Source organism: Bufo gargarizans, chromosome 6 (genome assembly GCF_014858855.1).
Source record: "Bufo gargarizans isolate SCDJY-AF-19 chromosome 6, ASM1485885v1, whole genome shotgun sequence".
NCBI classification, from domain to species: Eukaryota; Metazoa; Chordata; class Amphibia; order Anura; family Bufonidae; genus Bufo; species Bufo gargarizans.
The window spans coordinates 375,365,299-375,391,984 of record NC_058085.1 but is presented as its reverse complement, the minus strand read 5'-3'; the positions used below and the strand labels follow the sequence as shown (position 1 = coordinate 375,391,984).

The following is a 26,686-nucleotide window of genomic DNA, read 5'->3' as shown; positions in this document are numbered from 1 at the left end:
AATGCCAACTTTGTATAAAAAAATGGGAAAAGTTGTGATTTTGGAAAGAAGACACCCCAAGGCATTTCATGATGGGCATAGTGAGTTCATGGAAGTTTTTATTTTTTGTCACAAGTTAGTGGAATATGAGACTTTGTAAGGAAAAAAAAATCATCATTTTCCGCTAACTTGTGACAAAAAATAAAAAGTTCTATGAACTCACTATGCCCATCAGCGAATACCTTAGGGTGTCTTCTTTCCGAAATGGGGTCATTTGTGGGGTTTTCTACTGTTTGGGCATTGTAGAACCTCAGGAAACATGACAGGTGCTCAGAAAGTCAGAGCTGCTTCAAAAAGCGGAAATTCACATTTTTGTACCATAGTTTGTAAACGCTATAACTTTTACCCAAACCATTTTTTTTTACCCAAACATTTTTTTTTATCAAAGACATGTAGAACAATAAATTTAGAGAAAAATTTATATATAGATGTCGTTTTTTTGAAACATTTTACAACTGAAAGTGAAAAATATCATTTTTTTTGCAAAAATTTAGTTAATTTTCGATTAATAACAAAAAAAGTAAAAATGTCAGCAGCAATGAAATACCACCAAATGAAAGCTCTATTAGTGAGAAGAAAAGGAGGTAAAATTCATTTGGGTGGTAAGTTGCATGACCGAGCGATAAACGATGAAAGGAGTGTAGTGCCGAAGTGTAAAAAGTGGCCTGGTCATGAAGGGGGTTTCAGCTAGCGGGGCTGAAGTGGTTAACCACTGACTCACTTCTACAAGGTGTGAGCTCAGCCCTACCGTTCTAAACAGTGTACAGGTAAATACAGCCATCTCTGCTGTTTGTTACAATGTATCAGCGCAGGAAAAGAACAGGAAGATTTTTCAAAAGAAAAACAGCAACCAATCAGCTTCCACCTTTCATTTTTTAGAGCGCCTTTGGAAAATGAAAGGATCGCTCTGATTGGTTGCTATGGGCAACTAAGCCGGTTTTCTTTTGCACTACTTTGGATGTATCCCCCTATAGGTGTTCGGGTCTGGCAAGAAGGGGTTAATTGGCTGCCACTGCAGTTAGGCTCTATGGAAGGGGTTCGAGTCTTCTCTCTGGCAGCAGAAGGGTTAAGGGATCAGAGCGGGCCACCCGCAGGTCACCGCGACCTCCGTCTCTTTATCTGCCGCCTAGGCGCCTGGGTATTGTAGTCCGCTGACGCTGGCTCGTGATTGGACAGCATTTGACCAATGGCTGGTGAGCCCTTCACGTCCCGACACTCCCGCGGTGTGACGTCAAGGGGGGCGTGCCCGGTTCAGTTAGTGTGCAGACAGAGTGCGGCTGTGGAGAGCGGAGCTCCGGATAATCCATGGTGAGCGCAGCCCGGGGGGTGGTGCAGGGTGCGGGGCAGCGGCTCACCGCCGAGTCCGACCCGGCTGTGCCGGAGGGTGACCGGGGCGCTGGGGTGTGAGGGTTCGGCGTGTGCTGCAGTCCCGCTGCTGGAGGTGTGCGGGTGCAGTGCGGTACTGGGAGCGGGATGCTGCGGAGCAGGGGAGGCGGCGGAGGGATCAGGTTGTTGGGTGAAGAGGGGGGCTGTAGCGTATCCATGGTAATGTTGGGGTGTGCGGGGGTCACTGGGTCAACCTGTGTGAAGAGGGAAGGGATTGTCCGCACCCCCCCGACATACATGACTGAGGTGGAGGGGCTGCAGGGGGAGGTCAGGGTCACTGTGAGGGCAGCAGAATGAGATTGGGGTCTCTGCAGAAAGTGGGGGTACAGAAGGGAGAATCTGCAGGGCCCAGGGGTCTGCGGAGTGAAGGGTGGGTTAATAGGTGTACTGTCTGTGGGTGACGACCTCTAAAGGTGGGATATGGACGTACAGAGGGATGATTTGTAGGGGGGGTTCAGGGAGTGGGGCCATATCCGGATCTGGCTGCAGGCCACGTGTAGAGGGTTGCTGATTCTAAGTCTTGGGGCAATGGGCACGGTGGCTTTAAAAGTCTCAGGCTCTGGCCTCAGCACCACCTGACTTCTATATGGTGGGGTGATGTGGCGGCGGCTGCAGCGTTGCCCGTCTCCTGTGGCGGCGGCGGCGGCTGCAGCGTTGCCCGTCTCCTGTGGCGGCGGCGGCTGCAGCGTTGCCCGTCTCCTGTGGCGGCTGCAGCGTTGCCCGTCTCCTGTGGCGGCGGCGGCTGCAGCGTTGCCCGTCTCCTGTGGCGGCGGCTGCAGCGTTGCCCGTCTCCTGTGGGATGTGCATGTTTTATGGTCGGACTGATGGGTGCAGAGCTGGCAGGGACCCACAGATGTCAGGGTGTTGATGCACAGTGTCCATGCTCCTGGCTTCTGTGGATTGGCAGTACTAGTCCTTTCCAGTCACATGTTTTTCCTAGACTGTCATATGTAACGTGCTATTGGCGTGGCATAAAGTCCAATGTGGCTTTACATATCATGACCCTGGGTATGTAGGCTGGCGCTGGGCATGCTGTGTGGAGGGCAGGGAGAGGCTGATCTTGGTACGTGGTGATCACACTCGTGATGTTGCTCGTACAGGTGGTTGTGTGACGACTCTCGGTTCCTGCAGAGTAACCTGGGACGTGGTGGGGACTCTCAGGAAGGGCGGAGGACTTCCCTGCTCTCACTATTACATCTGTGGCCGCTTGTTTACGTTCCCATCTGTCACTCTGCTAAATCTGCACATGTAGCAGAGCCGGTTTTCTGCTCTTACTAAGGTGTTTACTGCAGCAAAGCCAATAACCGACTCGGCTCTGCTACATCTGCACCTGTCAGGTTTCTGGATTCCTCTGGTCCGTGCTGCTCCGCTTTGTGTAACGTGAGTGAAGCATAATCTGTGGGTATCTGTTACCTTCCCTCATATGGGGCGGGTTATCTCCCAGCCCATCAGTAAGGCGACCCTCTGCTGTGCCTCAGTGACCCACCCAGGGTGATGTCATAGTTTGGACCTTTCGTCCTCAACCTTGGATGGAAACGCTCTGGGAGGGTTGAGCCTGTGAGGGCGTGTTTTTAATTATTCCATAGCCGCTGAGTAAAACGCATCGATCCCAAACTTGTTTCCGAAGTCCGGACAGAAGCGCCCAAATTTTTTAAATTTTTATGTTGTTCCCATATTTATGCAGAATATGGTCCTAGTTCATGGAGGTCCCAACATTTGGGTTTGTTTTCTGGCCTACCATAGACAAAAAACTGTCCGCCAGCTCGCCGCGTGGGACTGACCATGAAGGCTGCATGACCCATCGGCCGAGGCTGGACATGTTCCTGATCCTGGTGCCCTGCGCTGCTACCCTTGCTGCCTAACCTTTCTGTTGAGGTCTATGAAGGCTCTCATTTTTGGGCCCTACGACAGGGATGCCCAACCTGCGGCCCTCCAGCTGTTGTAAAACTACAACTCCCAGCATGCCTGGACAACCTACAGCTATTAGGACATGCTGGGAGTTGTAGTTTTGCAACAGCTGGAGGGCCACAGGTTGAGTATTCCTGCTCTATGATGACACCATCCTCCCAACTCCCCAGATTGGACCGACCTCGCAGAACTTTTGGCCGATGGCTTTGATATTTGGGTAAAATTACTGAGAGAACAATACTTATGGAGGTGGTCAGAGCCTGGTTGTGATTGAGCAGGGGGGAGTCGAGTTCCTTGGGAGCCCATAAGGCTGGGTTCATAAAAATTGGTGTACACCGCCGCCCCCCCCCCCCCCCCCCCCCCCCGTGGTTGGGGTGCATGATATGGTTTCGGGTCCACCCGGTGAGCCGCTGTGACTAATCAGAAGATTGTGGGTTTGGTGATATCCAAAGTATACTGCCCACGAACCCTACTGTTTCGCTGAATGAGACTTGGGGTTTTTGGGGGCCCTTGATTTGGGTAACGGGGAAGCGATCCCACCTGTTGTTATCCATATTCCCGTTGTTCTTTAAGGCGAGGCTCTCCTCATCATGGACAGGGAGCCGACTGGTGATGATATTATTACATTCTTTTTATATCATTTATGATTTTGTTACTATTACATGATTGTTACTTTATCATTAGTTGTTCAATGGTTGTTTTTTTTTATTTTTTGGGAGGTTTGAGAGGAGCAGGGATAAAACAAGTGCCTCTTCTTTCCCTCCTCCTCCGTCCAGCTGCGGCGCCTCATGCTGGCTCTTTTGTGAAGTCAATGAGGTTGAACACTTTTTGATGTCCTGTGGTTCTCTGTTCTCAGGCCCCTCCGCCCCCCCCCCAGGTGTCAGAAACTTTTCCTCCAAATGGTTTTAGTACTCAAAATGGGGGGAAAGTAAAGTCAACGTTTAGTATCTTGTATCCAAGTGACCTAAAGATTTAAAAATAAAGAAAAAAATAGTTAAATTGGTAAATCCTTTTTCGACATTCAGTCCTAGTTTCTAACAAGTTGCTCCATGTGACCTGAGCAGATCTTAACGCTCAGTCATCCAGGTTATAAAATGTACAGATGTAGCAGAGCTGAGATACAGGGGCAGGCTGTAGTGTTACATAGGACTGCAGAGCGGAGTACTTACTCAGCACTGCTACATCTCTATGTACAGTGATCCCTTAGTTGGAGGTTTAATAACTTGGTTACCATTTTAGGGGGGAGGGGGGGGGGGGGTCCTGTTAATTTTCTGTGGCTGGTCATGGTCGCTGGTGGGTGGTGAGCCTATTGATGGCCACAGTGGGGAACCTTTTGATGTCTACCATGGCTGATAACCCATAATAGTCCTCAGATAACAAGGCAAATAAATCCTGTGGAAGCTTCTATGTTTGTCACTGATAAGTTGATTAATGAATTGCCCTTTTAGAATAACATATATAGATCTGTTTGTCATTTATTAAATATATTGTTCATCTTCTGGGGTCTTTTGGCAGACCCCCCCCCCCCCCGCCTCTCTCGTGAAGCACACTAAAGCCTATAATACTGCTCCTATGTACAAGAATATAACTACTATAATGCTGCTCCTATGTACAAGAATATAACTACTATAATACTGCCTCCTATGTACAAGAATATAACTACTATAATGCTGCTCCTATGTACAAGAATATAACTACTATAATACTGCCTCCTATGTACAAGAATATAACTACTATAATACTGCTCCTATGTACAAGAATATAACTACTATAATACTGCCTCCTATGTACAAGAATATAACTACTATAATACTGCTCCTATGTACAAGAATATAACTACTATAATACTGCTCCTATGTACAAGAATATAACTACTATAATACTGCTCCTATGTACAAGAATATAACTACTATAATGCTGTCTCCTATGTACAAGAATATAACTACTATAATACTGCTCCTATGTACAAGAATATAACTACTATAATACTGCTCCTATGTACAAGAATATAACTACTATAATACTGCTCCTATGTACAAAAATATAACTACTATAATGCTGTCTCCTATATACAAGGATATAACTACTATAATACTGCTCCTATGTATATAACTACTATAATACTGCTCCTATGTACAAGAATATAACTACTATAATACTGCCTCTTATATACAAGAATATAACTACTATAATACTGCCTCCTATGTACAAGAATATAACTACTATAATACTGCTCCTATGTACAAGACTATAACTACTATAATACTGCTCCTATGTACAAGAATATAACTACTATAATACTACCATGTACTTGATTGTATTGGGAGGTTTGTACTTTATATACAGAGTTCCCACTTGTCCGGCAGTGAAGGGGTGTGCGGTTTCTTATAATTGGGGGGGCAGAGTTCATCATCACTGGATTAGAAAAATTCTTCAATTTAATAAATTTTAATTGGGTCTGATGAGTTCACTTTCCTCTGTTCAGTGGGCCCCAAAGCTTGCAATTATCCTAATTGTTATAATAATTATTGGGGGGGGTCACATTCCACTTGATATTGAGCGCCGCTCCCACCGGTCGGCATTGTGGCGGTGAGGGTGCGCCCCGCACCCCGATGGGAGCAGTATTCCACGACGTGCCTGTCATTAGTGCCTCCAGCTTCTCACAAGCCCCGTTCTGTCATTGTCCCTTTTGATCCTCATTTTTGGCAGAGTCACAAATGACTGAGATTATGTAATTCTCTGCTCGCCGTGTCGCCGAGCACTGACGCTCGCCCCCGGGCCACCATATCCTGACTGGAGCGGGTTTTTTGTTTTGTTTTTCCCCATTTAGGGATGTCCATAAAAAGAATAAGTCACCTAGAATTTTTTCCACCGGCCCCTGTGGGTCGTGGAAACATTCAAGTCCGTCGATCAACATGCCTTGCTGCATTCCCCTCGTCATCTTCTTGGTTCTTGAATAGAATGCTAGAAATTGGTGAAGACTGACACTTGCATCTAGTGCTGGGGAGGGCTTAGTAACATGATGCTTTCCTGCCATTCAGGAGGCCTGTAGTAAATCTTACTGAGGATGGTAAAATGAAGATTTCTCATAGCTCTGGGCTGTAAAATGCAATAACATTTGTAGGTCTGAGATGGGCCCTAAGGATGTGCGGCCCCCTCCTGTCAGCGCTGGGTGCAGTGATGAGCCCCCCGCCACCACCGGCATCTGTCACATGCTGTCATGTAAATGTCTAAAAGAACCAAAAATTCTGGTTATTTATATACCGCAAACATGCCAGTCATTCCCATCCCGAAATAGCCTCGTCCCACTGACCTCGCAGCGCCGCCCTATAGGTGACCTGAACATGCTGGCACTTGTAGTTCCACAACAGCTGTAGCCACGCATTCCACTATGTAGGAAATCTGCCACGAGTTCTGTAACTTTCTAATATACTTTATTTAAAAAAAAAAAATCTTAAACTTTTCCCAGCTGATTGGTCCGCTACATTGTACAGGGGCTTTCTTCCTGTGCCCGTGGATGGCCGGCGTGATTGGTTTCAGCGTTCAGGAATGTGGGAGAGCTGGGTGACGAGCTTGGTCATGTAGGGGTTAAGTAGAGCTGTTAGAAGTTATCAGGAGTACTTGTGCCGCTTATCTCCATCCCACCATTTGTGTATGAGAAAATCCAGATCTGCTGGTGTGAGGGAGCTGGACGGCGGACGGCACCATAGAGCGGCGCAGTGGGCGCACATTCTTTATGCTTTAGGTGTTTTTCGTCCTTAGAGTTTGGATGTAAATATTTTTGCAGTTTTTTGTATTTTTCATGTTCCACACATTCCTGTTCTGCGCTGTACTTCATGTCAATGGCTGCTGCAAGAAGAGCTTGCAATCTAATGTCTCCACCCGGTGTTTGTACATAGGAATGATCTGATTTACCAGAGCAAAGGCACCACATGAGTAATCTGTCCTTATCACATTTGATAATCTCCCTGTAATCATGGACGCCCGGATCGCCCTGATGTGTCTATGCGGCCGGGGGCACAGGAATAAGGGAACTACAGTAATCTGCTCCAGTTTATGGCCCTGGGTATATGTGCCCCAGGATCCTCCCTGCATGCCCCCAATGCCCCCTGGATATTCTTGGTGCCAGTTGTCACCTCTGTTTGTGTCTTTACATGATCCTGCTGCTCCCCTGTGATCATGATCTTGTCTTCAGGTTCCCCTGTGTTGTCCTGTATGATTTGGTCCCTGGTTCCCTTTTCCACCCTGGTGTCCTGTATACGATTTGCCCCTTTTTTCCCTCTCCACCCTGGTGTCCTATATATGATTTGACCCCTGTCTCCCCTCTCCACCCTGGTGTCCTATATATGATTTGACCCCTGGCTCCCCTCTCCACCCTGGTGTCCTGTATACGATTTGCCCCTTTTTTCCCTCTCCACCCTGGTGTCCTATATATGATTTGACCCCTGGCTCCCCTCTCCACCCAGGTGTCCTGTGTATGATTTGCCCCTTTTTTCCCTCTTCACCCTGGTGTCCTATATATGATTTGCCCCCTGATTTCCCTCTACACCGGGTCTCCTGTATATGACTTGCCCCCTGATTTCCCTCTACACCCTGGTGTCCTGTATATGATTTGGTACCTGGTTACTCTCTCCATTCTGATGTCCTGTATAGGATTTGACTCCTGGCTCCTCTCTACACCCCGGTGTCCTGTATATGATTTGACCTCTGGCTCCTCTCTACACCCTGGTGTCCTGTATACGATTTGACCTCTGGCTCCTCTCTACACCCTGGTCTCCTGTATATGATTTGCCCCCTGATTTCCCTCTACACCCTGGTGTCCTGTATATGATTTGGTACCTGGTTACTCTCTCCATTCTGATGTCCTGTATAGGATTTGACTCCTGGCTCCTCTCTACACCCCGGTGTCCTGTATAGGATTTGACTCCTGGCTCCTCTCTACACCCCGGTGTCCTATATATGATTTGACCCCTGGCTCTGCTCTACACCCGGGTGTCCTGTATATGATTTGACCTCTGGCTCCTCTCTACACCCGGGTGTCCTGTATAGGATTTGACTCCTGGCTCCTCTCTACACCCCGGTGTCCTGTATAGGATTTGCCCCCTGATTCCCCTCTACACCCGGGTGTCCTGTATAGGATTTGCCCCCTGATTCCCCTCTACACCCGGGTGTCCTGTATAGGATTTGCCCCCTGATTCCCCTCTACACCCTGGTGTCCTGTATAGGATTTGACCTCTGGCTCCCCTCTACACCCGGGTGTCCTGTATAGGATTCGCCCCCTGACTCCCCTCTACACCCCGGTGTCCTGTATAGGATTTGACTCCTGGCTCCTCTCTACACCCCGGTGTCCTATATATGATTTGACCCCTGGCTCCTCTCTACACCCTGGTGTCCTGTATATGATTTGACCTCTGGCTCCTCTCTACACCCGGGTGTCCTGTATAGGATTTGACTCCTGGCTCCTCTCTACACCCCGGTGTCCTGTATAGGATTTGCCCCCTGATTCCCCTCTACACCCGGGTGTCCTGTATAGGATTTGCCCCCTGGCTCCCCTCTGCACCCGGGTGTCCTGTTCCTGTATATGATTTGCCCCCTGGCTCCCCTCTACACCCTGGTGTCCTGTTCCTGTATATGATTTGACCTCTGGCTCCCCTCTACACCCTGGTGTCCTGTTCCTGTATATGATTTGCCCCCTGGCTCCCCTCTACACCCGGGTGTCCTGTTCCTGTATATGATTTGACCTCTGGCTCCCCTCTACACCCGGGTGTCCTGTTCCTGTATATGATTTGCCCCCTGGCTCCCCTCTACACCCGGGTGTCCTGTTCCTGTATATGATTTGCCCCCTGATTTCCCTCTACACCCGGGTGTCCTGTTCCTGTATATGATTTGCCCCCTGGCTCCCCTCTACACCCGGGTGTCCTGTTCCTGTATATGATTTGCCCCCTGGCTCCCCTCTACACCCGGGTGTCCTGTTCCTGTATATGATTTGAGCCCTGGCTCCCCTCTACACCCGGGTGTCCTGTTCCTGTATATGATTTGAGCCCTGGCTCCCCTCTACACCTGGGTGTCCTGTTCCTGTATATGATTTGCCCCCTGATTTCCCTCTACACCCGGGTGTCCTGTTCCTGTATATGATTTGCCCTCTGGCTCCCCTCTGCACCCGGGTGTCCTGTTCCTGTATATGATTTGCCCTCTGGCTCCCCTCTGCACCCGGGTGTCCTGTTCCTGTATATGATTTGCCCGCTGGCTACCCTCTGCACCCGGGTGTCCTGTTCCTGTATATGATTTGCCCCCTGATTTCCCTCTACACCCGGGTGTCCTGTTCCTGTATATGATTTGCCCTCTGGCTTCCCTCTACACCCGGGTGTCCTGTTCCTGTATATGATTTGCCCTCTGGCTTCCCTCTACACCCGGGTGTCCTGTTCCTGTATTTGATTTGAGCCCTGGCTCCCCTCTACACCCGCGTGTCCTGTTCCTGTATATGATTTGCCCTCTGGCTCCCCTCTACACCCGGGTGTCCTGTTCCTGTATATGATTTGAGCCCTGGCTCCCCTCTGCACCCGGGTGTCCTGTTCCTGTATATGATTTGCCCTCTGGCTCCCCTCTACACCCTGGTGTCCTGTTCCTGTATATGATTTGAGCCCTGGCTCCCCTCTGCACCCGGGTGTCCTGTTCCTGTATATGATTTGCCCTCTGGCTCCCCTCTGCACCCGGGTGTCCTGTATATGATTTGCCCTCTGGCTCCCCTCTGCACCCGGGTGTCCTGTATATGATTTGAGCCCTGGCTCCCCTCTACACCCGGGTGTCCTGTTCCTGTATATGATTTGCCCTCTGGCTCCCCTCTGCACCCGGGTGTACTGTTCCTGTATATGATTTGAGCCCTGGCTCCCCTTTTGCTCTGATGATTTTTGACAGTTTCCACTGGTGTCTGCTTTTCCTCTCGCGGTATCTGATGGAAACATGAATCGGTTGGAGCTGTTTGTGGCCGCTCTCTTATCAGAAGGAGCACACGTGGCCTTCACAAGCCCTGCCAGAGCCCAGTCACACCAGCAGCCCTGTACTGGAAGGAGCTGTGGGCAGGGACACCCCATTCTGGTTGTCATTTTCCTACTTTAGTCCTCAATTATGTGGCAGATTTAATGTGAACGTAGTTTTAAAATTCCATAGAGCTAGCGTCATTGCTGAGGCATGAGGTATTGGATACCTCAGTGGTATCACTAATTGCTGCTTATTTATCATATTGCTCTTCAGCAGACATCTGGCTGAGACGGTATTTTCCCTACCACGTATTGCAGAACGGTGCCTCATGCCTCCATAATATCCGTGGCCGTAGTGAATTGTAAGTCTGCAGATGAAGCAGAACCTTGCCTATGGCCCACTTTCCCTGTGGAGTGCGGCCCGCTTGGCTGTCTGGTGATGTTTACCCAGTTGGATTCGTTGTCTGATCGTCTTCCCCCGTTTTCTTTGATCGCAGTCGGCCGCGGGTCTGTTTTATGTTTTGTCCTTGGTAACCGGAGTGCGTGCGTTCAGAGGCCGATTGTTTCCCATCAGGGAAGATACATTGTTTGTAAATAGAAACCAAGCACTGACCCGCTCGCTCCTCCTCCGTGTGAAAGCGGGGGCTCTGAAACACGTGGGCTTTGAGGCCTGATGAGTCCTTGTCTCGCTTCAGGCGTCCATTTTTATTAAATTTTTTTACTTCTGTATATTTACATTTTGTGTTTTTACCATGTGAAGGTTTATGCTGTGCCCATGACAAAAACTTTAAGTGCAAGTCAAATCTGCAAGTGTCTCTTGCTCTGGAGAACCCAAAACATCCATAACTTACTGATTTCAGTGAGAACTGTGTAATAATTCACAGCCTTGCCCCCCCCCCCCCCTCTACGACGGCTGGGCGGAGGAGGGAGCCTTGGGGCCCCCCCCTCTACGACGGCTGGGCGGAGGAGGGAGCCTTGGGGGGGCCCCCCCTCCTCTACGACGGCTGGGCGGAGGAGGGAGCCTTGGGGGGGGCCCCCCCTCCTCTACGACGGCTGGGCGGAGGAGGGAGCCTTGGGGGGGGGCCCCCCCCTCCTCCTCTACGACGGCTGGGCGGAGGAGGGAGCCTTGGGGGGGGCCCCCCCCTCCTCCTCTACGACGGCTGGGCGGAGGAGGGAGCCTTGGGGGGGGGGCCCCCCCTCCTCCTCTACGACGGCTGGGCGGAGGAGGGAGCCTTGGGGGGGGCCCCCCCCCCCTCCTCCTCTACGACGGCTGGGCGGAGGAGGGAGCCTTGGGGGGGGCCCCCCCCTCCTCCTCTACGACGGCTGGGCGGAGGAGGGAGCCTTGGGGGGGGCCCCCCCCCTCCTCCTCTACGACGGCTGGGCGGAGGAGGGAGCCTTGGGGGGCCCCCCCTCCTCTACGACGGCTGGGCGGAGGAGGGAGCCTTGGCCCCGACGGCTGGGCGGGGGAGGGGTTTCTTTGCTGTGATAATATTGAGAATAGATGACAATGTTGGGGGAAGGAGAGACAACGAAACGTTTTTTTGTTTTGTTTGAACAACTCGTGGACAAATATTGCATCCTCGTTACGGTCTTGCCTGTTTTCTCGCGGTGGGGTATAGACAGCTGTGTATGGGGCCGCACACCCGGGTACAGTGTAGCTCCAGTTGTGGGTGCGGCCCCCTGTGATCAGCGTGTGGGGTGTATGGCAGATATTTATCTGATTTCCAGCTGTGTATTCTGTGCGCCAACTTGTTTGTCTTGGGATTGAGAGCGCCGGGCGTCACGGTGGATGTCAACAGAGCTACGTGACAGGCTCTGAGTGATCGCACTCTCCCTGCTTTTAAACATAAGGACGTTACATGGAGTTTATTCTAGGAAGGTAGCAGTTTTACAATCATTCTGCGCTTTGTGATTTTTGCATTATGCAGTTTTTTTACTTTTGTGGCCCTGTCATCACTTTGTTGACAAGCTGAACAGTTTGTAGAATAGACCGCCAGACCGCGCTGCTCCGGGATGCCGTACACCGTAAGCAGCCGACCTTCTACCTATCAGTTATAGGTATATCAATTCCGTCTTATTAGAATATTCCAGAACTTGGGGCCGGGGTGCAATGCCTTAAATTTCAAATCGGGTTTTGTTTCCCCCCAGTAGTCGAGCAGAGCTCCCCTTTACTAGTCACAGCGGTCACAGACCCCCACTTATCTACATAGCCAACAGACCCCCTGATCACAGCAGGGGCCACATTCTCTCCTCGCTCCTCAAAATTATCAGTACCAGTAAACCCATTGCCCCCTGGTAATCGTATGAAGGTTCCCCCAGTAATCGCATCATAATTCCTCCCAGTAGCAAGTTCCATTCCTCAGTCCCGACTCCCAACAGGGATTTTCGGCCTACCATTCCCTGTTGAGGGTCCCCTTAACCCCCTGAATCACATTCTCACGTCTTACGCAGCGCCACCTGCTGGCAGGACATTACACACAGCAAACAACTGTACAGTCTGAATAACATTGTGACAAACCCTCAGCTGTGAGGAGTGTTGGAAAATCCAGAACATCCCCCTAGGGGCCAGGATTTTGGAGTCCTGAGGACGGTGCGCCCATCTGGTGACGGCCCGTTAGACGGTTTGTTAATGACGACTCCCTTTTCCCTTATTAGAGCAGCTTGGGGGGATTCTCCAGGTAACCTGAAGAGCTTGCAATCATGATGTATTTAAGGAAGGGAAGCTGGAACCAGTCTGTCCTGTTCCTGGAGTGGTGGTGACAGTCACACGTCACATCTGCCTGCAGCCCAGAACTGGTTCCCCAACTTCAAAGGCCAAAGCTTGAGAATCTGCCAGGACAAATAATGGGGGGGGTGGAAGATGCAGCTGTGACCCCACGCTCGGCTCCACCACCACTAAGGGTTAATGCCAGGTCACGTTGCTCTCTCTCTCCACCTGATGTGTTTTTGCATTTAACCATTTGGTACCCGCAGCTATTTTTCCTGTGTGAGCTGTCCCCCATCCCCCCCCTTTTACCTGTCCAGTTGCCGCATTCATTCAGGTGTCCTCTGTGGTTTTTGAAGAGATGGGGGACCTCTTGCCGAGTTTTGCTCTTTCCCTTAGTCATATATGCACCATGTCCTTCCACAATCCCATGTACTGCAGCACTGTGCGTCCTAAGACCCCTGGTCTGCGAATAAAATGCTAGAACTACAGTAAAAACTGACACTGAAGGGAAACAAGGGGGGACTGCAGAGCTGATTTCCGTGCCCCCGTGATGTTGGCCATGAGTGGACGTCTTGAACAACCATTCTATATATATGAGGATACATAGAATATTAAGATGAGGCTCCCTATTATTCCCTCTGCCGGGTTCCATTGTTTTTGCCCAAAAATTTCAGTAAGGGAAAAAAAAACAACTTAACTTACAAGCGTCCAAACAAGCCCTGAAGGCAATGGAGGAAGCTTCATGCTCATGGAGGGACGTAATCTACATCTCAGCTGATCCCGGGTGCGGCCTCTCTCTTAATGGAACGTTCTGCTGTTTTTAATGTTTCCCACTTCACATTCTGCGCACGGAGTTCGTGACCCCTCGGAGCTTTCATGGGACGCGCTCGCTGAAGGTCACGTGTAAAACGAAGGTCGCCAGTCATGGATTCTTTCCGTAATTTCCATCCGCAAGCCGCACCCTCCTGGTGGTCATGTAGGATTATTTGGTCGTTTAGCTTTGGTTTTTGGTTTTTATGATGTGGAGAATTTGTGGTAAATGTAGGGTTTTTACTTAATTTGTTTTAGAAATAACTTTTAGTTTTTTTAAGCAGTTTTATCATTGAAAAATATATATATTTTTTTTCTATGTGGCGATTATTATGTGTGAAATAGGAACGAGCATACAAGAATCTGGAGGGGGGGGTGGAGTTGCGGTACATTACACAGCGTTAGTGAGATTCGTTTACAGCTCCAGTCCTCAGGGCACGGTATGAGACCCTCGTCCTTGTATACACCAGTCCTCGGGGCAAGGTATGAGACCCTCGTCCTTGTATACACCAGTCCTCAGGGCACGGTATGAGACCCTCGTCCTTGTATACACCAGTCCTCGGGGCAAGGTATGAGACCCTCGTCCTTGTATACACCAGTCCTCAGGGCAAGATATGAGACCCTCATCCTTGTATACACCAGTCCTCGGGGCACGGTACGAGCCCCTCGTCCTTGTATACACCAGTCCTCAGGGCAAGATATGAGACCCTCATCCTTGTATACACCAGTCCTCGGGGCAAGGTATGAGACCCTCGTCCTTGTATACACCAGTCCTCGGGGCAAGGTATGAGACCCTCGTCCTTGTATACACCAGTCCTCGGGGCAAGGTATGAGACCCTCGTCCTTGTATACACCAGTCCTCGGGGCAAGGTATGAGACCCTCGTCCTTGTATACACCAGTCCTCAGGGCACGGTATGAGACCCTCGTCCTTGTATACACCAGTCATCGGGAAAAAGTATGAGACCCTCGTCCTTGTATACACCAGTCATCGGGAAAAGGTATGAGACCCTCGTCCTTGTATACACCAGTCCTCGGGGCACGGTATGAGACCCTCATCCTTGTATACACCAGTCCTCAGGGCACAGTATGAGACCCTCGTCCTTGTATACACCAGTCCTCAGGGCACAGTATGAGACCCTCGTCCTTGTATACACCAGTCCTCAGGGCACAGTATGAGACCCTCGTCCTTGTATACACCAGTCCTCAGGGCACGGTATGAGACCCTCGTCCTTGTATACACCAGTCATCGGGAAAAAGTATGAGACCCTCGTCCTTGTATACACCAGTCATCGGGAAAAGGTATGAGACCCTCGTCCTTGTATACACCAGTCATCGGGAAAAAGTATGAGACCCTCGTCCTTGTATACACCAGTCCTCGGGGCAAGGTATGAGACCCTCATCCTTGTATACACCAGTCCTCGGGGCACAGTATGAGACCCTCGTCCTTGTATACACCAGTCCTCGGGGCAAGGTATGAGACCCTCGTCCTTGTATACACCAGTCATCGGGGCACAGTATGAGACCCTCATCCTTGTATACACCAGTCCTTAGGGCACAGTACGAGACCCTCGTCCTTGTATACACCAGTCCTCGGGGCAAGGTATGAGACCCTCGTCCTTGTATACACCAGTCCTTAGGGCACAGTATGAGACCCTCGTCCTTGTATACACCAGTCCTCGGGGCACAGTATGAGACCCTCATCCTTGTATACACCAGTCCTCGGGGCACAGTACGAGACCCTCATCCTTGTATACACCAGTCCTCGGGGCACGGTATGAGACCCTCGTCCTTGTATACACCAGTCCTCGGGGCACGGTATGAGACCCTCGTCCTTGTATACAGTCCTCGGGGCACAGTGCGAGTCCCTCATCCTTGTATACACCAGTCCTCGGGGCACAGTATGAGACCCTCATCCTTGTATACACCAGTCCTCGGGGCACAGTGCGAGTCCCTCATCCTTGTATACACCAGTCCTCGGGGCACAGTATGAGACCCTCATCCTTGTATACACCAGTCCTTAGGGCACGGTACGAGACCCTCGTCCTTGTATACACCAGTCCTCGGGGCACAGTGTGAGTCCCTCATCCTTTATATATACCAGTTCTCAGGCTATGATATTAATGTCTACCACGTGCACCCAACAAATCTGAACGTGTCGGCTCTGCTGAATCCGGCTTTTTCCTCGCACACTCCTCAGCCGTCATTAGTCTGTAATTCGTCTTCGCAGAAAGCCGCCTGCAGGAAGCAAATCAGGAAGAGGGGAGGAAAGGAAACCAGGTGTCCAGAGGAGCGGATCTGGCCTCCCCAACAAAATGCCCATTCTGCCCGTGCCAGCTGGCTCTCATAGCGGCCTGCTCTATCATCTGTCTCCTTCTAACCAAACCGGCACTCGGAAACGTTGGTGTCAAAGGTCGGAGCTTCTCACGCGGAGACTGTGAAAAACACAACGTTTCCTCTAAGGCCCGATGCTGGGGACCCAGCAACACCGCACTCCTCTGTACATGATGCACTGGGGCTACAAGACGTCAGATCCTAATATTCATGCCACCCATGTCCCAAGCAGATAATGCAAAAAGAGAGGCGACCGATGGGTAAAAGGAGGACACGCCCAAAAAACTGGTCACCTGGACCGAAACTAAATTACTTTATTACACTGAGTATGAGTCTGTTTCTGCAGGATCAGGCATGTTGGGTGTTAATATGCCCTATCTTTTTACCTGTGGAAGATCAACCACGGAGGAGTCTGGCAGAGGCACGGAGTGGTCTCGCTGCCACTTATTCGCCGTTTCCCATTGTAAGCACATGGATTCTATGCCATGTGTGCAGGAGGGGAGGTAAGGGAGGAATAGCTCCTGTCAGACCGACATCTTTTGAAAGGTCATGGGCACCTAAAGAGGACTTCCAGGATCAGAAAAACATGACTGCTGTCCTCCTCTTAAAAAAATAAAAATTGGAGCTCAGCGTCATTGAAGAGACGGGTCTGCGCTGCAGTACCACACACAACCTGCGGGCAGGTGGGGAGCTGTTTTTAGCAGAATGTTTTTGTAATCCTGGACAATCCCTTCAATTCAGTGTCTATAGAGTGCTGTGGTCGACCTGCCGATTACAGCAATGATGATGCCACGTGAAGGACACCTCCCCTCACCATAGGACATGTGTTATAATTATAGCTACAAATTAACAATAACTTTTATCAAGACAGGTGCACTCTGCGGTCTTACTAAACCCTCATACTGATGTTAAAATTAAGAGATTAGCCAACATATCCTACTGTGGAGGACATGTCTGAGCCCGTGCACCGCGCCAAGGTTTCTCAAGTAGCTCAGAATTTTACATCAGTATGAGGGTTTAGTAAGACCGCAGAGTTATTGATATTTTGTTTTATTGTTTCACATCCACACATTTGCTATCCTGTGTAGGATGTCTATTGTGGTACTTGTGGTCCGCTGCGGACATCCTCCATTGTATGCATTTTTGCTGGGGATTGCCATTGGCAGCGGACCACAAGTTCAGGATCTGCCCGCCCCCCGTATAGATGCGCCACTGCATATGGACTTGAGCACTTCCTGCTTTTCATTACTACGCCAATTTGTAGTTTATATTTATAACTATTGCTCCCTGTAAAAAGTTACAGAAATATTTTTGCAGGATTCTCTTTAGACTCTGGTTGACCACAGTTTTTTATAGAAGTTCTATCTGCTGTAGAAGAGACTGTCCCTCCAAGCCGCACAGACTTGTTGTAGGTCTCTCTTACTTATGACGTGGAGGAGACCGAGCAGGGACTTGAGGTTCTTGAGTTCAGTGAGGGAGACTTAGTGAAGTCAAGGAGAACAAGACCTAAGGAGGCTGTGGGTGAAGGGCGTTGACCCTCGTCAGGTTTTGCTTCCGTCGACTTTCATCCTCGCTGAGAGAACACTCCTCATTTACTTCACATGAGGCTCCAGACAAGCTCCCAGTAGGACCTTCTCTAGTATCTGGCCCCAGAGAGAGGACAGGAAACTATAACTCCTTCCATCCCCTGAACTGTTAGATTGTGGAGGATGATGGAAGCGGTCCTCCGCTCATTGTTGCATCGCTCAGCAGGTTACATTTCTGTCTTTCATGGCTCTTATGTTTGGATGTGCCGGAAACTCAGATTTTTTTATCTTTCAGGATACAAACAATAGAAATCTCTTCAGCGTCTAAATGACCTGTTACTGACCATCCGCTTGGCTTCTGCCGCCTCCTTCCATCAGCTGATGATGGGGCACTGCTGGTGATCGGGGTCTCTAGAGAGGCTCCATGACTGTCATTTGGCATGTCAGTTGGATGGGGTTCCAAGCAGCCATGAGTGGTGCCCATCGTGCTCTTTTATTTCTTTGAGTGTCTTGAGTTCCTTCATCTGCTTCAGGACCTATGGCATGGATGACCTCACCGCCCTGAGTTAATGAGTGCCATCCATGGTGCCCTTTTTATTTATATGTCCATAGCTTGCATCTGACTTTTGGGTTGAAATTAGGAAAAGCACATCATGGGTACTACCCATTTGTTAGTTTCAGAGGTCACTTGGGACCCCACTAAGAAACGTCCCATCCGGTCCTGGAGGACATTCATAGATGGCCATGGACACTTCGGGCAGCACCAGTTCATTGAGGGTCCTGATTTCTTCCTCTTCTATATGATTGTATGAGACTCTTGGATTGAGTGGAGTCCTGAGCAACCATTGCTACTAATGAATGTATGGTGTCCTTAGTTTTCACTGAGGAACATGAGCGTTGCAGGATTGGATGGGCCTCTTTGATTTAGTGGTATGTTGAGCAACCATTGATACTAATGAATGGTTGGTGTCCTTGTGTTTTCGTTCAGGGTCTTGAGATCCTGTGTTGCAGGATTGGATGGGCCTCTTTGATTTAGTGGGTTCTGAACCACCATTTATACTGAAACATGAGTGGTGTCCATGGTGTTGAGGGTCTTGAGCCCCTGTAACGTTGGACGATTGGATGGAACTCTTGAATTTACTGGATTCTGAGCAACCATTGATACCATTGAGCCCCTGTAACATTGGATGGAGCCCTTGGGTTTATATGGGTCCAGAGTTAATGGACTGGGGTGGGGGTCTGTGGCCCATCCTTTGCATTAGGTCATCTATGGTCTACAAAGGGGACCCCCATAAAACATCCATTTAGTATCTGGGAATTACAAGTCCTGTACCATGGGCACTGTTGTAATATTTTTTTATTAGGGTCCAGTGACCATCCCAGAATCCCTCGTAACACATTCCAGGATTAAATCCCAGGCGGAATTCCTGGCATAAGTTGCCCATTTAGACCTGGCATAAATAGGGTGTGAATTCTTGTGGTCCTGCTCGGAGATAAGTAGTGTAATGTAACATTCCTCTCGGGAATCCTGTGCTCTATATTTAATGGCCCCAGGCCCTCTTAATCGCCTCTACCCCCCCCCCCCCCTTGTGGTCTGCGGTGGGCGCGCTGATAAACTTGGAGCTTTTCTACAGTCATTGGCTCGGTGGTCCTGGGTTGTGGGCTGGTCGCACCCTGTACCGCCGGAGGCCCTGAAGCAACCCTGTGCAGAGAAGATGCCGCCGCGCTGGACCACGGGCATGCATTTGGAGAAACTGGTGGTCCCAGCCGTCAAACCACCATAATGTCATATCCTAGAGCCATATAATGCGCCGCTCATACTTTAAGATCTCTGCTTGCTGTCATTCAATAGGCACACAGCTCTGAAGCTGGAATCGCATCTGGCAGTACTGTGCACATATTTTACTACCATTTTGCAATACTGTTTTTGGCTGCGTTTTTCCAGTGCAAAAATTTTTTTTGATATTTTTTATACGTTTCATCTGTAGAAAGAAACGCAGGGCCAAAACAAAGAGCACAATGCATGCGGTGTGCTACTGCGGCAGTGTAAATGTAGCGAGCCCCGCACCTGTGTGTCCATGGCAGGGCATTTTTTTTTATTTTTTTTAATCCTCTGCTAGTAAACAGTGATGTTTCCTACTTAATTACAGCAAGCAGAGATCTTAACAATCACCAGGAATTGTTGCAGGAAATATATTTGGAAAAGAGTAACCATTGCACAACGCGTCTCCTTGCATCTTGTAACATTTTGTTCATCGCCTTGCTCGTCGCCCGCTCTGTTGGATTCTCTCCACTTGCTGACGTTGAAGGCCAGTGCTGGTCAGTATCTTACTGGGATCTAATGGTTTCTCCATCTCTCCTTCTGGAAATCGATCATCTTCTGCCAGTGAGTTTTTATTGTCTCTGGGGCCCCCGTATCCAGTACTCAGCACTTCATACCCGTGTAATAATAACACTTGTGGGGTTCCTCCGGGACCGGCTTTTAGGAAGAGGAAACTCCATTTAAAGGAAAATCTTTCCATTTTCCAGCTTTCCCGGGAGTCGGGATTGATTTCACAGCCTCGTCCACAGATTTTTTTATTTTGCTGGATTTTCTGATTTTATTGTTTTTCCGTCTTGCACAATGATGGCCGTAAAGAGGGCTTTAAAGTCTGAGAGTGATTCTGCACCAGTTACACTGGGTGACGACCGCTAATGGCGTTCTTTACAGTGGGCGTAGAGGTGGTCACTGAGCTTTTCTCCTCCCGTTCTTACAGCTTTACTTTTGTGTCAGTCTTTACTGTACTTGTGGTATTCTATTCATGAATCAGGAGGCTGAGGATGAACACTGGAAAAAGAGGCGGTTTTCGTCAGTCTATGGGAACCTTGTGCATTGGCGCTGCAGGATTCCTGACATTACTGTGAGGACTACAAACCCCAGCATTGCTTTTTGTGTACATTAAGGCTCTGTTTACAAGTTGTGGGGAGGTTTTTCTGCATTTTTGTGTTTTCTGTACTTTTGAAATGCAGGTAGATAAACAGAAAAAATGCACATTTTACCTTGTGCAGGTGTACTCCAGTTACTACCAAAGCTGTATTCAAAGTTCTGTTGCATTCAAATGATAGTTAATCAGCTAAGCTATATGGCCACATAACTGGCTGCGAGTGCAGTGTGTTTGCAAGGGCAGCTATCGGAGTTGTAAATGCAGCTCTGTCTGTGACTAGAGTATAAGAGTAGTTTACTGTACAGTAGAAGTAATCTTTATGTATCTTTGTGACGTTACGATGCATCTGGTGATTTAATCCTGTTGGAGTTGTACTGTTCTAGTGGTGGTCGGGGGAGCCCTGGGGTCGCCCTCTTTTTCTGTCAGGGTTCCCTGGCTCCCCCTCGTCTGCGGTTAATCTCCCCACTAGCGGCCATGGCTGCAGCCGTGATCTCAGCTAATCTGTAAAGCCTCGTGTAAGTCCTTAATGAGGTGGAGAAATTACACCAGATCTGCCCACGCTGAGATTTTAAGATTAATGTTTAGTAATCCGGTAATAAATTTGTCAAAACTTGTTCAGCGACGATGTGCTAATTGCCGGCGCGATGGTCGACATTTACTTTACAGATGGAAAATGATGGAATGTGGAAAATGATGTAAAATATTGAAAAATATATAAAAATAACAAAATTGGAGGTGTAAATGGGACAGCGATACAATGTATCTGTGTACACTGAAGAGGATTCTACCCCCCCCCAAAAAAAAAGAGATCACTATACTCACCCTGCCCTCTATTGATGACTGCTGACCCTGCCTTCTAATCACCGTGAGAAGACTGACTCCTCCCTCAAATGATAATTAGATGACTGCTGACCCCTCCCTCTACTGATAGGATGACTCTACTGACCACGTCTGCTGAGAGGATTCTATGAGATCACTACGCTGACCCTTCCCTATATAGATAATGTGATGACTGCTGACCCAGCCTTCTTATCACCATGAGCTGGCTCCTCCCTCAAATGATAATGCTATGACTGCAGACCCTGCCTTCTAATGATGAGATGACTGCTACCCCTCCCTTTCATGATTATGAGATGACTCTGCTAACCCCGCCTTCTAATAAAAAAAATTACTCTGCTGACGACTCCTCCCTCGGGTGGAGACGACTCTGCTGACGACTCCTCCCTCGGGTGGAGACGACTCTGCTGACGACTCCTCCCTCGGGTGGAGACGACTCTGCTGACTACTCCTCCCTCGGGTGGAGACGACTCTGCTGACGACTCCTCCCTCGGGTGGAGACGACTCTGCTGACGACTCCTCCCTCGGGTGGAGACGACTCTGCTGACGACTCCTCCCTCGGGTGGAGACGACTCTGCTGACGACTCCTCCCTCGGGTGGAGACGACTCTGCTGACGACTCCTCCCTCGGGTGGAGACGACTCTGCTGACGACTCCTCCCTCGGGTGGAGACGACTCTGCTGACGACTCCTCCCTCGGGTGGAGACGACTCTGCTGACGACTCCTCCCTCGGGTGGAGACGACTCTGCTGACGACTCCTCCCTCGGGTGGAGACGACTCTGCTGACGACTCCTCCCTCGGGTGGAGACGACTCTGCTGACGACTCCTCCCTCGGGTGGAGACGACTCTGCTGACGACTCCTCCCTCGGGTGGAGACGACTCTGCTGACGACTCCTCCCTCGGTGGAGACGACTCTGCTGACGACTCCTCCCTCGGGTGGAGACGACTCTGCTGACGACTCCTCCCTCGGGTGGAGACGACTCTGCTGACGACTCCTCCCTCGGGTGGAGACGACTCTGCTGACGACTCCTCCCTCGGGTGGAGACGACTCTGCTGACGACTCCTCCCTCGGGTGGAGACGACTCTGCTGACGACTCCTCCCTCGGGTGGAGGCGACTCTGCTGACGACTCCTCCCTCGGGTGGAGACGACTCTGCTGACGACTCCTCCCTCGGGTGGAGACGACTCTGCTGACTTTATCCCAATCCACACAGGAAAGCTGAAAAGTGATTTTTAGGAAATGTCCTCTATTCTTTGCTCTTTTGTGAAAACTCATATTTCAGAATCTTTATGTAGACAATCCCTTAAAGATACAGTAACCTGATAATATATTGTGTGTCATTTTCAGGTTATACGGACATAATCACAAAGAATAAAAACATTAAAACATTTTTTCTCTTGTAGGTGAAGAAGAGCTGAATTTTCTTCCTCCTGGGAACATATTTGGGTACGTGGCCGGATATTATATCTATGGGGTGCGCGGAGAGGGTCGCACTGGATGATGGATGATAACGCTGCGCAGTGACGGCTCGGTGTAATGTCTTCCACATGTACGGGGTACTTTCGTGTCCCGGCTCCTGGTTATGGTTTCTTCTTTGTGAGCTGATAGGACTTCTGTGTTTTGTTTTGTTTTTTGTCCAATTTACTTTCTGTAACAATTATTTGTGGTTTTCAAGATCTCAGCTTGCTGTCATTCAGTGGAAACGCTCACTGCTTACTTCCAGTGGATTCAAATATGTCTTGATCACAGAGGGGCCTGGTTCGTTACAATCCAGTTGTGAGAGCCGTGTCTAATAACGAGCCATTCACCTCTGTGACAATCACATGAATGAAGCAAGCAGAGATCTTGAATACTATGAAAAGTTATTACAGAATTTTGCTGATTTAAAAAAAAAACAATGAATCTGATTTTATTTGCTGAGATCCGGTGGAGCTGCATCTTCTCCAGATCCAGTCTTCAGGGGACCGTTGAGCTTCAGTCGTCTCCAGTCTTGGGCCAGGGCTGCACGGAGACAGTTGTCGCACCACAATTTTTATAATGGTAGTCAATGGTGTCGCCGCATGTCGCAGTGCGACTCCATTGACTATCATTACAAATATGTCGCGCAGCACATGTTGCAGTGTAATTGTAGCCTATATGCCGCGCGACTTATTGCCTTGTACTCCAGTCACATCCAAAGCAAAGAATTCAGTTTTCTGCCCCCTGCTTGTTCAGTGTCTGCACAGACATTGCTCTGGTGATTAGCATTCTGGGAAGTATAATAATTTTTTTATCCATGCTTTGTCCAGTCATCTCATGTGGGAAACACTAATTGCCCCCCCCCCGCTCCATTATACGACCTCCGCTATGCCATTAGGGAGGTGGTTGAAGCTTGCTGACTGTTTCCAATAACATTCATGCTACCTTTTGTACTGTAAGATGCGCTGGGTGAGTTTTATAGGAAAAAATATATAAATTCCATTCATGTCACGCAAAATCCACCTCTCTGTTGTGATACTGTTGAGTGTCCCTTTAAATGTCGCCTCCCTGGGGGCACCTCGTTGGCTTCCCTGGAAGATCGTTTGCTCGGCTTGTGGTTTCTGGGTGCGGCGTAGTGTTTTTAAACCTCACGTCGAGCTTCCTCTTTGCCTCGGCTCTGTAGAGTTCACCCCCCCGATCCCCGCCCTGTCAAAACGGGGTTAATTACAGGGCTCTGCATCTGAACTTGGTTCATTGGCATTTGAGGTGGTTCCCAAATAATTGAGGAGTTTTCTGGGGTGAATACGGGTTCACTGTGGCCCCCAGGATCTCGCAGCCACAGACGCTGCATCGCGCCAGATGATAGCATTGTCTATATGCTCCCACAAATCCTTGCACTGGGGCTCATCCTGAGCTTCCTGGTCCATGAAACAAAACGGCAGAGCTTACAGTCCAGTTAAAGGGAAACTGCTCTTTGAAGTTTTGCGCAAACTTTGCATTCCAGTTCCTCCCCATTTCAAGATCTCTGCTTGCTTGACAGTGAATTGCAAGCATTCTTGTTTCTATCCGGAGGCTGCACACCTGTGCTGGCCTGATACTTTTCACAGCTGGGGGTTTGATACAGTTGCATCCACTCTAGACAATGCTCAGCCCGGATGTTACATTTTGATACGTTTGCTATGTTTTCCCTGCACTGATACATTGTAACAGGTCAGAAGAGTTTGCTGTGTTTTTTGCTCTGAGGTTATAAACACCCGATGGCACGGACCGCGGCGTGGACGGAGCGACAATGGCGCTGGGTTCTCTTCGGGGTTGGAGGGATCGATGGGGACTTTATCATTGTCAGAAAGTACAGGACTTTCGATGCTCTCCTGGGTGTGAATACTTATAGAACTCACAATATGCAGAACCTAGTAATGGCAGAGACTCTCTGCACCCGGGTCTGTGAATTGGGGGCGGCGGAGATCAGCGGCGTTCTCCATCTCCGCCATCCTGCCTGTTATCTGGAGGGGCTGGAGGATCTGCTCTATACATTATCACAGCTATTGTTTCCTGCCTGAATGGGAAAGTTCAGCATTCCTGCTCTGGGTGGGGGAGGTGGGATTAACCCCTCGTGTTCTCGCTCACTATAGACCTCCGTCAAGTACAGTAAAGCCGACCGTATATAACTGGTAATAAAATATTCCCGCCAGATCCATCTCTGTCAGAAGCATTTTGAGGGGGCCGGAGGGCGGTGGGTCGTGATCCGCTGTCTGTGTCTGAATATAGATACACGCGGAGACACGTGTCAAATATAACGCGATGTAACACGTGTCAGAAAACGCCAAAGGGGTCACAGTATTGGGCACACAGATCGTACTTGGACCCTGGGGGCCCAGTGGCTCCGGTGCCATGTGAGAGGACATTACTGTAGATTGGCCAGTCTTTCGAGCCCACCACTTTCAGCCCTGTTTTTTCTCCCCGTCCTCCTATAAGTCCATGCACTGCAGCGCTGGGGACCTATAACCTGCTCATGTAATACAATGCCGAGACGGCAGTGAAGACTGACACGTCCACGGTATGGCTGTAGAGGGGAGAAAGTAAGCTGATGTATATGCCGGGTGGTAAGACCTCTGCTACAGCACTGGCTGCCGTACTTCGGTTGGCACCTTCTGAAAGCTGGTATCTGGTGGTGGGATTGTGATGAGTGCGGCCTTCCTGACTGATAAGCCTGTGATATTCCAGGATGTCCACCCCCACTCCCATCATCCCCGCTGTCCCTAGTCCTGCTCCAGATAAGCTTCCATATCCTGTTCTCAGCAGATTCCTGGGGGTGAGGTCCCGCCTGAGGAGGCTCCTTCAGGTTTTCTCAGGATGACACTTGGGGCCCTCAGGCCAGTGCTGATACGCAGGAGCCCCTATCATCCCGTTATCATATACTTTGTTTCAGTTTCTCACCATTTTTAAGTTGCATGCTTGCTGTCAGTGAATGGACCCAGTCAGTAAGTTTAAAGGGATTGTTACAATGCAGAAGCTGCAGCAGCTCAAATCCCTCCTCTGCTCTGACACACTGTGACAAGCCCAGTTTGCAGCATGTTTCGTTCACAAACAGCAAGCAGAGATCTTGTGGACCCATCCCCCTGATGTCCTCATAGGAGGGGGGGATAGTAAAACAGGGGCCCATAAACTAGAATAGCTAATTTTTCGGGTTTGTGTTCCTTTAAGCCGGAGCCTCCCCCTCCCTTTTCTACACCCCCAGCTACTAATTAGCCAGTAATTAGCACATTTAACTCCTTCCGTGGCTGGAGGGGAAGCCTGGGGCGGCAGGGAAATGGTTAATTAACTCCGGCTGTTATCATTTCTCCATCTATCGTATTAACTAGAAACATCTGGCACCCCGAAACTGTGAGGGAGGCCCCCTGGCACCCAGCCAGCCGCGGAGGGCGTAGAGCCGAGGACGGGGTGCGGCGACAAAGGATTAACCCCCCAACGCTTTCCCACGTATGACTCCTCCCTCTTCTGTGCCTCTCTGGGACCCCTATAGGTGTCGCCCCCCCCCCCCCCTATACATGCTATGTTTTGAGGCAGGGGAAGATGGCCGCCGATCTCCTGCGCTGCGGACCTCATACGCCAATGGCGCCGCCCTATTGGAAACGACTGCCTTTTAGTTGTAAGATACAGATGTAGCAATCTGTGTCATTAGCCTAAATATTGAGCATAGTTTCACCCCCTCATCTTCTGTCTGTAATGTGTCGGTCTTCGCTGCATTTCTGGCTTTCTGTTCATGAAACAGGGTGCCCAGGA

General features: G+C 49.6%; 1 protein-coding gene across 5 annotated transcripts in view; it reads left to right on the top strand.

Moving 5' to 3' along the window:
• Positions 1-1,269: 1,269 nt before the first annotated feature.
• Positions 1,270-26,686, top strand: part of ADD3 (adducin 3) — a 57,337-nt gene continuing 31,920 nt past the window's right edge. For 3 of the 5 annotated variants that reach the window (XM_044297775.1, XM_044297776.1, XM_044297771.1), the window contains exons 1-2: positions 1,270-1,347; positions 22,849-22,891. The gene's annotated coding sequence lies outside the window, so the exon portion shown is untranslated. Of the gene's footprint in view, positions 1,348-22,848; positions 22,995-26,686 lie in introns of those variants that run through there. The other 2 variants (XM_044297777.1, XM_044297773.1) reach the window with 2 other exon arrangements.